Source organism: Diorhabda sublineata, chromosome 1, assembly GCF_026230105.1.
Source record: "Diorhabda sublineata isolate icDioSubl1.1 chromosome 1, icDioSubl1.1, whole genome shotgun sequence".
NCBI classification, from domain to species: Eukaryota; Metazoa; Arthropoda; class Insecta; order Coleoptera; family Chrysomelidae; genus Diorhabda; species Diorhabda sublineata.
Window position 1 is genome coordinate 45,002,175 of NC_079474.1, and position 13,766 is coordinate 45,015,940.

At 31.8% G+C, this 13,766-nt stretch overlaps 1 protein-coding gene across 1 annotated transcript in view; it reads left to right on the top strand.

Moving 5' to 3' along the window:
* Positions 1-4,368: 4,368 nt before the first annotated feature.
* Positions 4,369-13,766, top strand: part of LOC130452463 (elongation of very long chain fatty acids protein AAEL008004-like) — a 54,082-nt gene continuing 44,684 nt past the window's right edge. The window contains exon 1 of the mRNA XM_056791762.1: positions 4,369-4,638. The gene's annotated coding sequence lies outside the window, so the exon portion shown is untranslated. The remainder of the gene's footprint in view (positions 4,639-13,766) is intronic.

Consider the following 13,766-nt stretch of genomic DNA (forward strand, 5'->3'; position numbering starts at 1 on the left):
AATATAATGTGAACATTGCATTGTTTATTAGTTTTAGATGCTTATTACTAATTCAAAGCATTTAATTGTGAAATAAACAATGTTTTTCCTTTTTCGATTGTTTAATTTCAAATTTTCATCCAAAATTTCTTATTTTAGATTTCATTCTAATAATAAGAGTGTATAATTTAGCAAACTAAGCGTATGGCATAGTTTTGTTTGTTTACCCTCCTTCAATTAAACACTTGCAATATAATGACGTACTTAATTAGAAATTTACTCTTTAGAGCCATCAAAGTAATTTATGTTAGGAAATAATGCGTCGTGACCTTCATGTTACTAAATTATGTCATAAAACGATCGTTTTTTAGACATTTCTTCTGCTTTTACACCTGTCTATAGAAGTAGAACAATTATTTATGTACGTAATTGGAATAAATTTGAGGATTAATTGATGAAGCGAAAATCTTCTGTATTCACGTATGTATCTAACAAGAAAAAAATACATTATCTTGTCATCTTATTTATTGACTGACTTCGAATTTTCAAGGAATAGACAAGATAATGGGAAGGATAAGGTTAAAAATAAAACGACAAGGAAATAAACTAAAGATGTGTAGAAATATAAAAAGAAATTGAGAGTAAATTTAATTTGAAAAAAAAAGTATTGGAATAGAATTTCAATAATACATACATATAAAAAAACGAAAATAAATAAAAACGATAACATTGTAAGCCATAGCTTCAACGATAATGATGATTTTATTACTAGCTTTGGACATAATAATTATTCAAAAATAAAACACGTTCTATTCTCAGTATGGGTTTCTATCTCATTTTGTTCGGAGTTTCTAGATTCAATAATGCAAGGAAATACCTGAAATATCTGGTTTCCACTGGTTAAAATGTTTGAAAAGGTATCATACTCAATTCTCGACTCAACTTCAATCTCTATGGGGACGTTGAATTTTAATGAATGGAATAAACTATTGGGAATTCGAGCTTCACTAGTGTTCACTTTTTGCATTCGAAAAATGTATTTGAAATCTCAGTTTCAATTACTTTCCCTCCTTACAGTATCTAGAATGATGGATAAAGCAGCATATTCAATCCTCGATTACTCTTCTCTCCATGAGGATGTTCAAGCTACTCTGTATCCTAAATCTTCTTTTTGTCAACATATTTATCTTGAAGTATTTTTATTACATTTTGATTCGTGTATCTTCTCGTAACTTGCTGTTTGAATTTTCTATAGTCCTAAAATGTAAAAAACTGTACGTTAGATCCAATTGCTTCCTTTTTTGCATTATCTAGAAGGTTTAATAAGGCCACATACTCAATTCTCAACTCTTCTTCTTTCTACATTCTATTTGGAATCTTAGTTTCGATTATTTTCTTTTTTTCTATTAGTTGGAGGTAACATATTCAATTCCCGACTACTCTTTTATCTCTATGGGGACATTGGGACTTCCTGAGTATTCTATTTGTTAATATATATATATATATATATATATATATATATATATATATATATATTTCATGTAAATTCTTGTAATGTGCTGTTTGGAGTTTTTAAATGTCAAAAATGAAAAATAAACAATCTTAGTTTCAATTGTTTTTTCCTTTTCCCATCAGTTGGAATGTGTGGTAAGGCAACATACTCAATTCTCGACTTTCTATCTTTGGAAACATCGAAACTGCTATACATTCTTTCTAAATCTATTTTTCTATGGAGGATATTTCATCTTTTTTTAACGTTTTTTTTTCTCTACCAAAAAACAAGTTTCAAAACCGCAGTTCATACAATAAAAAATCACATTTAACTATTGTGAAGAAGAAACCAACTTGGTAATTATCAGGATTCACAAATTTCATATTCGAATTGGGTTTTTTGTTAGTTGCTTGGAGTTACCACTATAATTAATCATAAATCTGAACGTTAATTTCGTTTATCTACACATGCTGCTATATTATTTAGAAATCGACTGAAAAATATGAACTTACCTGTTCTGAAAGAAGCCGTAGAATCTAAAACTTAACTTCGTAAACAACAAAACATTTCGTCTACTGAACATTACTGAAGTTGTGAACCGAAATTGTGAAAAAAGGCGCGAATTACATGCAATAATTTTATATGCGCCCGTTTCTTATGACTCACGAAATCAACTGATTTATCCCGTAAGGCCGTTTTGTTGCATCAATAGGGCACAACAACACCCCATGCAAGTATTGTCCTCCGAACCCCACGTCAATACCATAAGGATAACGAGGAATACTTTGTCTGACTTACCGGTTTTATAGCATTTAGGGGGCTTCTTTGTGTATTTTTTAATATATAATAGAGGGTCTTTGCTGGTTGCTTTTTGCTTTAAATACGATCATTGGCGTGCAAATTAACATTTAGAATTAATGCAATTTTCTAATTAATAGTTCAATATCCCAATAAGAAACAATCCAAATTCATTTTTAATATGCAATATTTTTCTTTGCTAGTAATTGAAGGGGAATACACGTATAAACAGCAGATTATTAAAGACAAAACACAAATAATATGAAAAATATTTTATTATAAATTATATATGTGAATTTAGTCAAAATAGACATAAAAATCTAATAATTACCATAGAAATTTTTGATTGGCTCTCTTCTGAAGATACAAGTGATAATATATATTCGGTCTATTCAGTTCTTATAGGAATATGGCAAATAGCGAGGGCTGATGCCGTTGAAACAAATTACAAAAGCATTTTAGAAATAAACAAATATTCTTTGGAAAATAAATTTGTTAAGGTTCGTAAATTGTTAATCATCATTCCCGCACTTTTAAATTTTTAAATAATTCTTTTAAGTAGCTTCAAATAAGTTTATTCTAGGGACATGAAAAAAAATATATATATAAATTGATTGACAAATTTTGTAATAATTTGTTACTACTTAATTTCGGAACGTTTTGAGAAATGTGCTTGTTACAGGGTGTTCGTTTATAGTGGTATATATAATACCATAAATTTGATGTATGCATTAAATCATAGTATTACTATGTTCATTTATCTTTTTGGTCAATTTTCCACACATATAATTACTTTTTCAATAATTTCAACTTTATTACATTGTACGATGTATTTAGTAAAAACAACGCAACGTGAAATTACATCCAGGCTGATTATTTCCATTGTATCCAATATACGATGTCGTATTTCCTTTTCCTGGTACATCGTTTCGACTTAAAATTTGCAGATACAAGAAAAAGAGGTTCTTTTTCCCAAAATCGAAATGAAAAACAAGAAAAATTTTCCTTTAGATCTTATTTGGAATTTGCAACAGAGTGGGCTTTATATTGGTGTATAAACTCACTACATATTAAAAAATATCCTAAAGATACAATATTAAATTTGGAAGTACGTCGGGCAGACTAAAAGGTCCGTTAATGTCCGATTTAAAGGACACATAGATTGCATTGCATTGATATAATTGAAAGTGAAGACAGTTTAAATAGGGATAAAGTGCCTATCCCTTAAAATCCACTCTATAATTTAGTGAATTAGGAATAAATTTGGAGATTCCCGCCAAGGATGTTTTTCGCGGGAGAGGAAATTTTAGTAAAAAATAAGTATATAAAGTTGATAGGTTTTAGGTAACCTTTAGTCTCTGAAGACGATAACTTGGTTATCGAAACTCGCGTCAAACGGTGTAAATGTGAGAGTTGAAGTGGTGGTAGTATAAACAGTGTGTTCATTATAAATATCATCAACGGTTCCAGAAATTTCTAGCATGCCATTCAGCCTAAACTTACCGGTACATTACAAGAAACAAATTCAACACAAATTCATTGAATAATTGAATCACGACAAAAATTTCGTTTTAAATCTATCAATGCGTTCCAAATATAATGATTTGATTTTTTTTTTTTTTTCATTTTAAAACATTTCGTAGAACTCTTAAAACTTGAAATTAAATAGATGTGTTATTATATGATTTTGAGAAAAATTGTTAAAATCGACAAATAACAGATTTTACAGTTTTCAATATCAACGAATCACACTGTATATTTTAATCAGGAGGAAAAGAACTACTCCAAAATGTTGATTTCCATAAATTTTTTTGTAAATGAGATTTTCCGTGGAGTATCTATATTATCAGAATATTTTTAAAAAATGTTAGTTCATCCCGAAACAAAGAATGTAGTAACTGATCCCGAGTGACAAGTTTTCAAGGATGAAGTTAACGAGAAAGAATTTCAATTAGAAATATTTTCATTTAGACGACTTCGACTATGTGACAATCAAAACTATCTTATAAACAAACCGTTTCATTAAAAACAATGCCAAAGTATTGCAAAATATTTTTTATAAATAATTAAGCAACAATCAGTTGGTTTTTAAATGCTGCTCAGTGACCTACTTTAAACCAGATACCTACTTTTAATCTCACCTATGTAATTGTAGTGCAATCAAATATACATTCCGTTCATTTGACCAGTGCCGTCTTTATTAACATCAACATCGGAAGATTTAGAGCTAGATAACATAATACTCAGTCAAAGGGAATTTTCTGGTTTTTGTGTAGTGAAATGGACAAGGTTATCACATCATTTGTGCAATGTTCGATTTCCAGAGTGGTATTTGAAGTTCAAGAGAATCCTATAATTATTATTGCAAGGTCGGTAATATCTACTATTTTACATTTTTTTCTAAAAGTTTACAATTTCTACATGTATTTTAGATGAATTTTGATTAAAAGGTAAAATCAAAGCTAAAAATATTCAATTCCAAAATTTATAAAGAAAATATTCATAAATTCGGCAATAATTGATTGATTAGAGTCAATAATTAATTACCTAATAATTGGAGAACAATTCATGTATCTAATAGTTTTTTAATATCCGGTTGATAACGCTATTTATACTTTGGAAAGTATTCTACAAATTATAAGAAAATTCGATATAAAAATTTTCAATCAACTTACATTAAACAGTATTAAAACATCGAGTCCACGGGAAAAATAATTTTCAAACCATAAATTATTGCATTATATAGATTAACTTAATAGGAATTAGTACGATCAAGAGGGAATAAAGAAAAATTTTAAAAATAAAGTAAAATACTGAACAATAATCTTTCATTATAATTAATGTTTTGTAAAACCGAACCTAGAGATCCATGAACCTGAATTAACTGTTATTCCAACTCAAAAAATAGATATTCGAGTTTTTCCAATAGGTACTTGACAATTTTGAATTTAGTTTGTGAACGCACCTTTTCACTTAACATCGAACTGTCCCTGTCAGTTTATTCAGTAGACATAACATCTTCATCATGGTGAAGTACACGAACGAACAACGTCTGCAAATCTTAAAAATTTACTACAAAAATTCAGAGTCGGTGGCCACTACTTAACGTAGCGTTAACTCCGATTTTCGGTCGTAATTCTCGACCCAGTAGACAGGCAGTAACCAGTTTAGTGAAAAGATTTTTAGTCTACATATTCGTTGTGTGATTTTGCTGGGCTACGGGTTGATCGAAGTGTCGAAAATATAGCTGCCGATGAAATGTCCGTAGCAAATGATCTAAATCAGTCAATTCCACGGCGTTCTCAAGAGTTGGTTATAGCCAAGACCACTTTATGGCGAATTTTGCGTTAGTATCTTACTTTACACCCATACAAGATCAGGCTCACTCAAGAATTGAAGTCGATGTACCAAGTTGCGCCAAGATGATCAGTTTCATCACAAAATCATCTTCAGTGACGAAGCTGATTTCTGGATCAATGGGTTGGCCAATAAACAAAATATGCGGTATTGGCCGGGTGAAAATCCACATGTGCTTAATGAAAAACCACTTCATCTACAAAATATAACTGTTTGGTGCGGTTTGCATGCCAGTGGCGTCATATTTTTTCGTCGACGATAGTGGTCGCCACGTTACTGTGAATAGTGATCGTTATCGCGCCATGATTATCGGTTATTTTTGTCCCTAATTGGAATATATGGACTTGGACAGCATGTGGTTTCAACAAGACGGCGCCACAAGCCACACAGCACACGTTACAATCGATTTATTGAAGAACAAGTTTGATGAGCGTGTTATCTCAAAAAATAGGCCAGTCGATTGGCCGCCTCGTTCGTGGGATTTAACGCCTCTTGACTTTTTTCTTTAGGTCTACGTCAAGTCATTGGCCTATGCTAATAAGCCAAAGACGTTGGAAGAGCTCAAAGCCAACATTGAATGCGAAATAGCAGCCGTATCGGCCGAAATGTTTGGCAAGTGATGGAAAGTCATGGGTCCAACGAATCAACCGCAGCAAACGTGCCCGCGGTGGCCATATGAGCGAAGTCGAGTTCCATTCAGAAATGTTTCGAATGTACTTCAACCCGATAATAAAGTTTTTGAAATATCTCAAATAGTTTTCATTTTATTATGAAAAAAAGTTGTCATGTCCTTATTGGAAAACCCAATTTGAAATTGTTATTTTTAATTAAAATTAAAAATTCTATGTTGATGTAGGATAATTTCTAATTCTGAACTTGTTCTGAATACGTTTAATCTATCCTCGAACCTAGAAAAGGATTTTTAATCCGATGATTGGTCATTCATCACACTTCCTTTGTCCCTAACCTACGTAACCTTCTTCTACGTACTACGTAATTAAAAAAACGTTAAGTAGGTCACAGATCCAAAATTGTTCGTTGATGGATGCAAGCTCAAAGCTTTTTCTGAACAACACATGCGTATTTAAAACGTTTTGAGGATTTTTAGAATTCAGAACTACCGCGAACAAAGCTATTAAGCTTTACACTTTTGATTTTGAATCATATTTCAATTGAACATTTTTCGTAATATAGTGGAGGACTTCATCAATTTAACTTTAATTTAATGTAAGTTTCATTTTATTCTATTATTCTCATTGCAAACTATATTTATAAATAATTCAACTGTTGTTACAACTTTTTTGTCCAATATTTTATGCTACATGACAGTTGAGACAATAACCATAATTTTATATTTTTTTATATCAACTATTAATGTTTCAAATTGTTATGTATGTCGCATATAATATATACAAGAAATAAAAAGAATAGAATCCGCGTGTGTTTGTATTCTAGATCAATTTTGGTATTCGCAGAGGTTTATTTATTCAACAATTCTACCGTAATAATAATAATAAGAAGAAGAATTATACAATGTGTTCATGAAGTAACGTATCTTGATAAGATTACGAAATCTATTTTTCAAATAATTGAATTCATCTACATAAATCGCGCCTCAGGAAGACGTAAACTACTACCTGGTCCAGTTGCTCTGGACAAGAATCCTTCAGATATTACCTTTCCAAATTTGAACACGAAGATTCTCCAGAGTGCCCAACCTGTACAACAACTAACAAAACCTCGTATACTTATGCTTTAAAATGCTTCGTCTCACCTGGGAAGTTGTATTTGGAGAAGAAGTAAGGCCTGAAAATATGTTGGATGCTATGCTGTCATCGGAGCAGTATATTCGTCACTTCGATATTAAGAGAACAAAAGGAAAGAGCAAAATCGAAAGGTAGGAAGGTATGACGGGAGATTTGTATAGAAACATTCTTTCCCTGGAAATTAATGTCTAGCGGTGATTCTGCAGGGGAGACAGCGGCCAGAGATAGAGGAGGTTGTTTAGTCGGTATGGAAATGTTCCGATAGTAGATCAAGACGCCCTGAGTATTTTTACCCAAACCTCCATCCAAAGTCACAGTTTGTTGAAATAAAATTTTAAAAAATTGTTTATATCAGGAAAATTGTATGTTTTTCTATTATTAATTCTAAATGTCATGAATAATTTCTCAATAATGAACTTTTTGTTACAATTAGATACTTGGAAAACTAAGCTATGTATATGCCGAATACAAATTAACGACTCTTATGAGTGACTTTTAATGGCGGTTGCTCATATTTTTCATGATATGTATCTAAATTATAACCAAATTGACAAAACCATAGTTTGGAGGATCCTTTTTGTAGAAATAGGTCAATTAACAATCTCACTAAAACTTGCCGATGTATGCGTATGTAGACGATTTCCAAAAATTTTTCTTTTCTTGTATTATTTGAAGAATTTTGTAATTTTTATATTTTCTGATATTTCAAGGTTGTCTTATTGATCGATTTTCTAACTACTGAAATGTCTATCTTATATAAATAACGCCACAATCATCAAAACGATTTATCAATGAAAACATATTACAACATTTAGAAGTGAGAAATTAAAAAAATTAATATTGTTTTTTGTGGATTGCAATAATTGTAATTGTATTAGATTGAATTTTTGAATACGTATAAATAAAAACAAAGTATGCATCATTTTTTCTATAGTATAACAAAACAAACATCTACATGAAATTAGGTCATGGGCACTGTGTTAACTGGTTAATTGTATGCAGATTTGCTGACACGTTTAAATATCTAATTTAAAAAATACGACCGCATTTGTTTGGAAAAAATTTTTTTCCATTACGTCAATGGGTCTGACCATTATTATTACTATCATTATTATTAATATTATTACAATAAGGTACGGGCAGGGACCCTAAGATCCATAAGCCCTGAAATATACTGTATATATTACATAAATCAAAGTTATTAAAGTACATAGTTAGAAAATAAAAAATTACAAGGAAAAAAAATTTTATTAGAAAATAGAAAAGCGTCCAGTCTATTCTTAAAAATATTGACAGACGGTGCCGTTACAATATCCTCAGGTAGATAATTCCGTGTTGAAAAAACATGATTACACAAAAATGTTTGTCCGACAAGTGAATATTTCTTTTTTCAATTTTCTTCTGTGTCCTCGAAGCCGATTATCAGTGTCAACATTAAATATGTTTGTTAAGTTAGCATAATTGAAATTTAAAATGCAATAGGTGATTATCATATCCCCACGAAGACGGTAAATCCATTATATTTAGTCTTTCTGTACAACTACGTCTTGTACGCCCGAAGGATGGTCAGGTTGATCGACGCTCAACTTTTTCGAGAAGTCCGCTATTGTTACAAATTAGCCAACATTATAGGAACCAAATGTAGATTTGAAGGAAAATCAAAATTTCCAATAATACATTGTACCGTTCTTCAAGATCTGGAAAATTTTTATGTCAAAGGATCGTAATGGATGCTTCAAAATCAATATTTTCATGATTTTGTCATCGAAATAGGTGTCTGACATTGATATTATTTGATTTAGCACTGGAAACTGTTTACAATTATTCATCGCTCTACGTAAGCAGATTTTTTATCCTTTCAAGGATCAACAATGTGGAAAATTAAATGGAATTGAGAATGAAGCTCAACTTTTCAGGACTTTAGAAACATGTGATACATTATTTTTATTAGCATTTAGAAAAAATGGATAATTTTATATTTATATATATATCAACTGTACTTCTATAACCTTTGCTTCAAACTTTCTCAATATTCTTCTCCACTTTCTGCAATTTTTTGCTACTTCTTTCCACTTAATTCATTTAACGTCATCTGTATACCGAGAAGACCCCTTTTTGCTTACAAGCTGCATTTTCGTTTTCTTCTAGCCAAAATCTCCCTTCAGAAATAGTTAGGCAAACACAACCCCACGCAACCACCATAACCTCAGCCCTGCAGATGAGCTATTCCTATATCAAGGCCTTTTTCCAACAAAATACTACCCCCTGTAATTTTTAAATAAAATACTACATGACAGTTGTGGCAATAACCATATTTTATGTTTTTTTATATCAATTATTAATGTTTCAAATTGTTATGTATGTCGCATATAATATAAACAAGAAATAAAAAGAATAGAATCCGCGTGTGTTTGTATTCTAGATCTGTTTTAGTATTCGCAGATGTTTATTTGCGGTTAAAGGACAAAAGGATTTTGAATTTTACATGATATTAAAAAATTCGACCGTAATAATAATAAGAAAAACAATACAATGTGATCATGAAGTAAGGTATCTTGATAAGATTACGAATTTTGTAAAGTTAACGAAAACAAAAACTAGACAAAAGTTTTTCAAATAAATGAAATCAGAGGTGAACTATTACCTGGTCCAATTGCTCTCGGGACAAGGATCCTTCAGAGATTCTCCAGAGTTTCCATCCAAGTCGACAACAGAGTAGCACAACAACAAAGATTAACACAGAGCTTTGTAAGGATGTGGGGACAAAAAAGACGTACAAACGATTTTAAATTAATTATTTGCATTTTACTTTATGAAACAATGGTTGCTATACTTTAATTAGACACAATTAGCACTCAGTCGATTCGCTTTCTTAATTTTTGTTTTGAAATGTGGCATTAAACTATGGAAATATTGAATCCGGCCTTTACTGGAGTTCATTCAAAATTCTCTTTTTAAATTCTTCATATGTGGTTGCTCCCAAACCTTCATACGATTTGTTTGAAATTTCGCTTATAACGTTCAATTGGCATCAGTTGAGGACTCCTCATTGAACGGAATCCTCAACTCGGCAAAAGTTCCCACAACTTTCTTTGCATAATGAGCAGTTGCCATATCTGGCCAAAACAAAAAATTTATCTTTTTATTTATAATCACACTTTTTCAAATATTTTGGCGATTACAGAATTTCTAGGAGGTCAAATGTATGGTGAAGAACGACCACGAGAATTTATCGCCAACCATACAAACACGGTCGAATTGAAATTTTGCTTCCTCGCATTTTGACAGTAATAATTCTTATTCATCGATAATAATTTTCAAATCTTTAGGGAGCGAAAACTCGTTGTCGCCGAGACTGCGAAGTTTTTATTTTTGTTCTAGTTCTATCTTCTTATTATATTTGGGTGCCGATTTCCTTGATTTTTGAACTCATTCTGTTTCTTTAAAATGTTTCTTTCCTGTCTAATTTTCGCAAACTGACACTCTTCTTTTTTGCCATTATTTTTTGGTTTTCTGCCTGATACTCAGAACGTTTTGTCATACGATTTATTTAGAGATACTTGAAACATTCATCTTGGTAACAATAATGGAGCTAAATCGCGAGCATTTTCGTGCGATGATCTATGACTTTCGACATAAATTGAACAACAGTGCGTCGATCAACTTGCATCGATTTTTGGTGATGAAGCACCATCTCGAGTTACAGTGTTTTGCTGCTTCTCCGAATTCAATCGTGTTCGCACTTCGCTACAAGATGAATTTCGTAAAGGTCGTTCAAAATCGGCCGGAAAACATCGACGTTGTGCATAAACTTATATTGCAATATCATTTGGGTGTCAAAAAGATTTGTTCACCCGGAACTAAACATCAATCGACTGTATGGATCTTTCAATACGATATAAATCCAACAAAAGTTGTTCGCGCACGAAGCGCTTCGAAGAATATGGTCGCCTGTTTTTTCGGAATAACTGTACCTATCTCCAACGTTTCGTAGAACGGTCAAGTCACCAGTATTTGTTTACCAAAAGTGTTGGAAAAAATCCTCCACCACGACTATGCGAACTCTCACATATCAGTTCAAACAAAAACATTTTTGAATAGTTAAAACATCGAATTTATGAGTCATCCGGCATTTGGCACTCAATGATCTCTTATACCCACAGATCAAAAATAGATTGCGAGGTGAATGCTCTTCTACACCTGAAGAAGCGGTTGATGCGTTCAATCGGAATGGAAAAAGGCTTTGACAAGTGGTTCAAATGCATGCAAAAGTGTATTGATTTTAATGAACAATATACTCAAGTAGAAACCCTCGTAATTGAAGTTCGTGTGTCACGACAAAGTTTTGTTTTTCAGTTTTATTTAACAATTAAACATGTCGAAAACAAACAGCAAACTAACTTTTAATATTTTATTTATATTTTTGGTTAAATATGGTATTAACCTATTTCTAGCACATACTAAACAAATATTCGCATTTTTTGTAATGAGAGCAAAAGAAAATGTTCATACGAATCGCGAGTTTAATACTACTAGAACACCAATCACATCTGTTTCGACGAAAGAATTTACAAAATTTGCACTTTTTGCGCCACATATCATTTGGTTTACACTATACATAAATAACGTCACAATTAAGGAACAAACCAGTTCCTGTAGATCACCTTAGCGAAGATCGAAAAAGGTATAAAACACATAGTGAGAGTCAACCTCGAGTAAGGACCCTCACAGAATAAAAAAATAATTTATACATTATACAGCTATAAGTGGAAATCCTGTTTTATTGAGGAAAACAATTTTGAGTGATTGTGTCGCAAGATTTTATATACGGCCTAGAAGCTTCAGCACTACACTATGTTCCGTATCCACGCCGTGTCTATCACGTGACTTTCAATTTTTAATAGAGGTGGTCGTCGCCGTTATCGGATCAATAACGGAACGTCATAAAGTTTATAATAAAATATGAGTCAAAATCGACAATTCCGTAAATACAAATTTCATTATCTCTACAATTTATCAGCAAATAAAGATAAAAGTATTTTCTTTTAATTTATTAAATATGTGTCAATGATCTATTTGAACAATTTTGCAAAATATCTTGGTAATACATGAGCTTTTTAATATCTTTATCACCGACCTTATGTTCTATAGTTCGTTCCAAGATATTCATTCATAACTGTTGTAATTCCACTTTAGGTGGTTAATAATACCAAATAACTAGTAAAGGTAAGTGTTTAGGACGCTTAAAAATGAACATAAAAATAATAATCACCTAGGAATTTTTATATGAAATAATAATGTCAGAATCTAAATAAAACCTATCCGAAAATTCTTCTTGAGAAAACACGTTATCACCAAAAAAAAACCATAAATTTGAACCATTTGAACATTTATAGCAAAATTAATTACTCTTGACTTTACGGGAAATTAAGAAAACGAATATTTATTCAACGAGACGTTTATGTTTTAAATACATTGGCAGCTTTCAATATTGAGGAATATTATTGTAGCTAAAACTATGGCACACACTGTTGAATAATCAACCCAATTGAAATCATAGGTTATCAGTTAATATTCAGAGTTAGACATGAAAATATTTCACTCAAGTTGAATGCAAAAGATAAAACTTATGAAACGTATGAAATTGTTGGTAATATTGAACTGAAGTAATTGCAAGGAAAATAAATTCATCGTGTGATTACATTAGACGAAGGGATGTATCTATTATGTCCCCCTTTCTTGTTGTGATACTAGAGTCCCAGTGTTAACAGCTGATCCATTGATCCCACTCATCTTAGAAAGTTCGAATGTAGGATGGCTGTAGTTGCCAGCTGCCAGAGATGTTACTCTTACTTAGAATGTTACATTCAGAAGATTCTCTTTGGTTATAGTTTCTCGGGTGTGTCTTTGACTGTCTCGACCTCAGTAGGTTGTCCTAGTAACCATCTACTTGTCTTTTCCAGTGCTTTCTCTATTGTTCTGTAGCTGATACCACAAAAGGGCTCAGCTCCTGTGAAGGGTTTATCCGTCCCTAGTTCTAGACCCTTGCACTCCTATTCTCCTGTTCATTTCCCGTATGATGATCCCAATTCCTTTATATTTTAATTTTAAAAGTTTTTTAATCACTTCTAGTGTAACAGTTGGGCATGATTTAATTGCCCTAGTTGCACATATTCGCGCCAGTCTTTGTTCCTTCGAGAGATTGTTCCTTGTGGTATTCAGACTAGTTCTAGTGTCCCTTCCCAGAGGAATTTTGGTATTTGGTGTGAGTCCCCGATACTTCCCCTCTGTTTTCCAATCATTGGTTTACCCGTCTAGTTTGATGGCCTTGAGATTGAGTTTTTTTCCTAGTTAAGGTAATTAAGTAGGGTTGA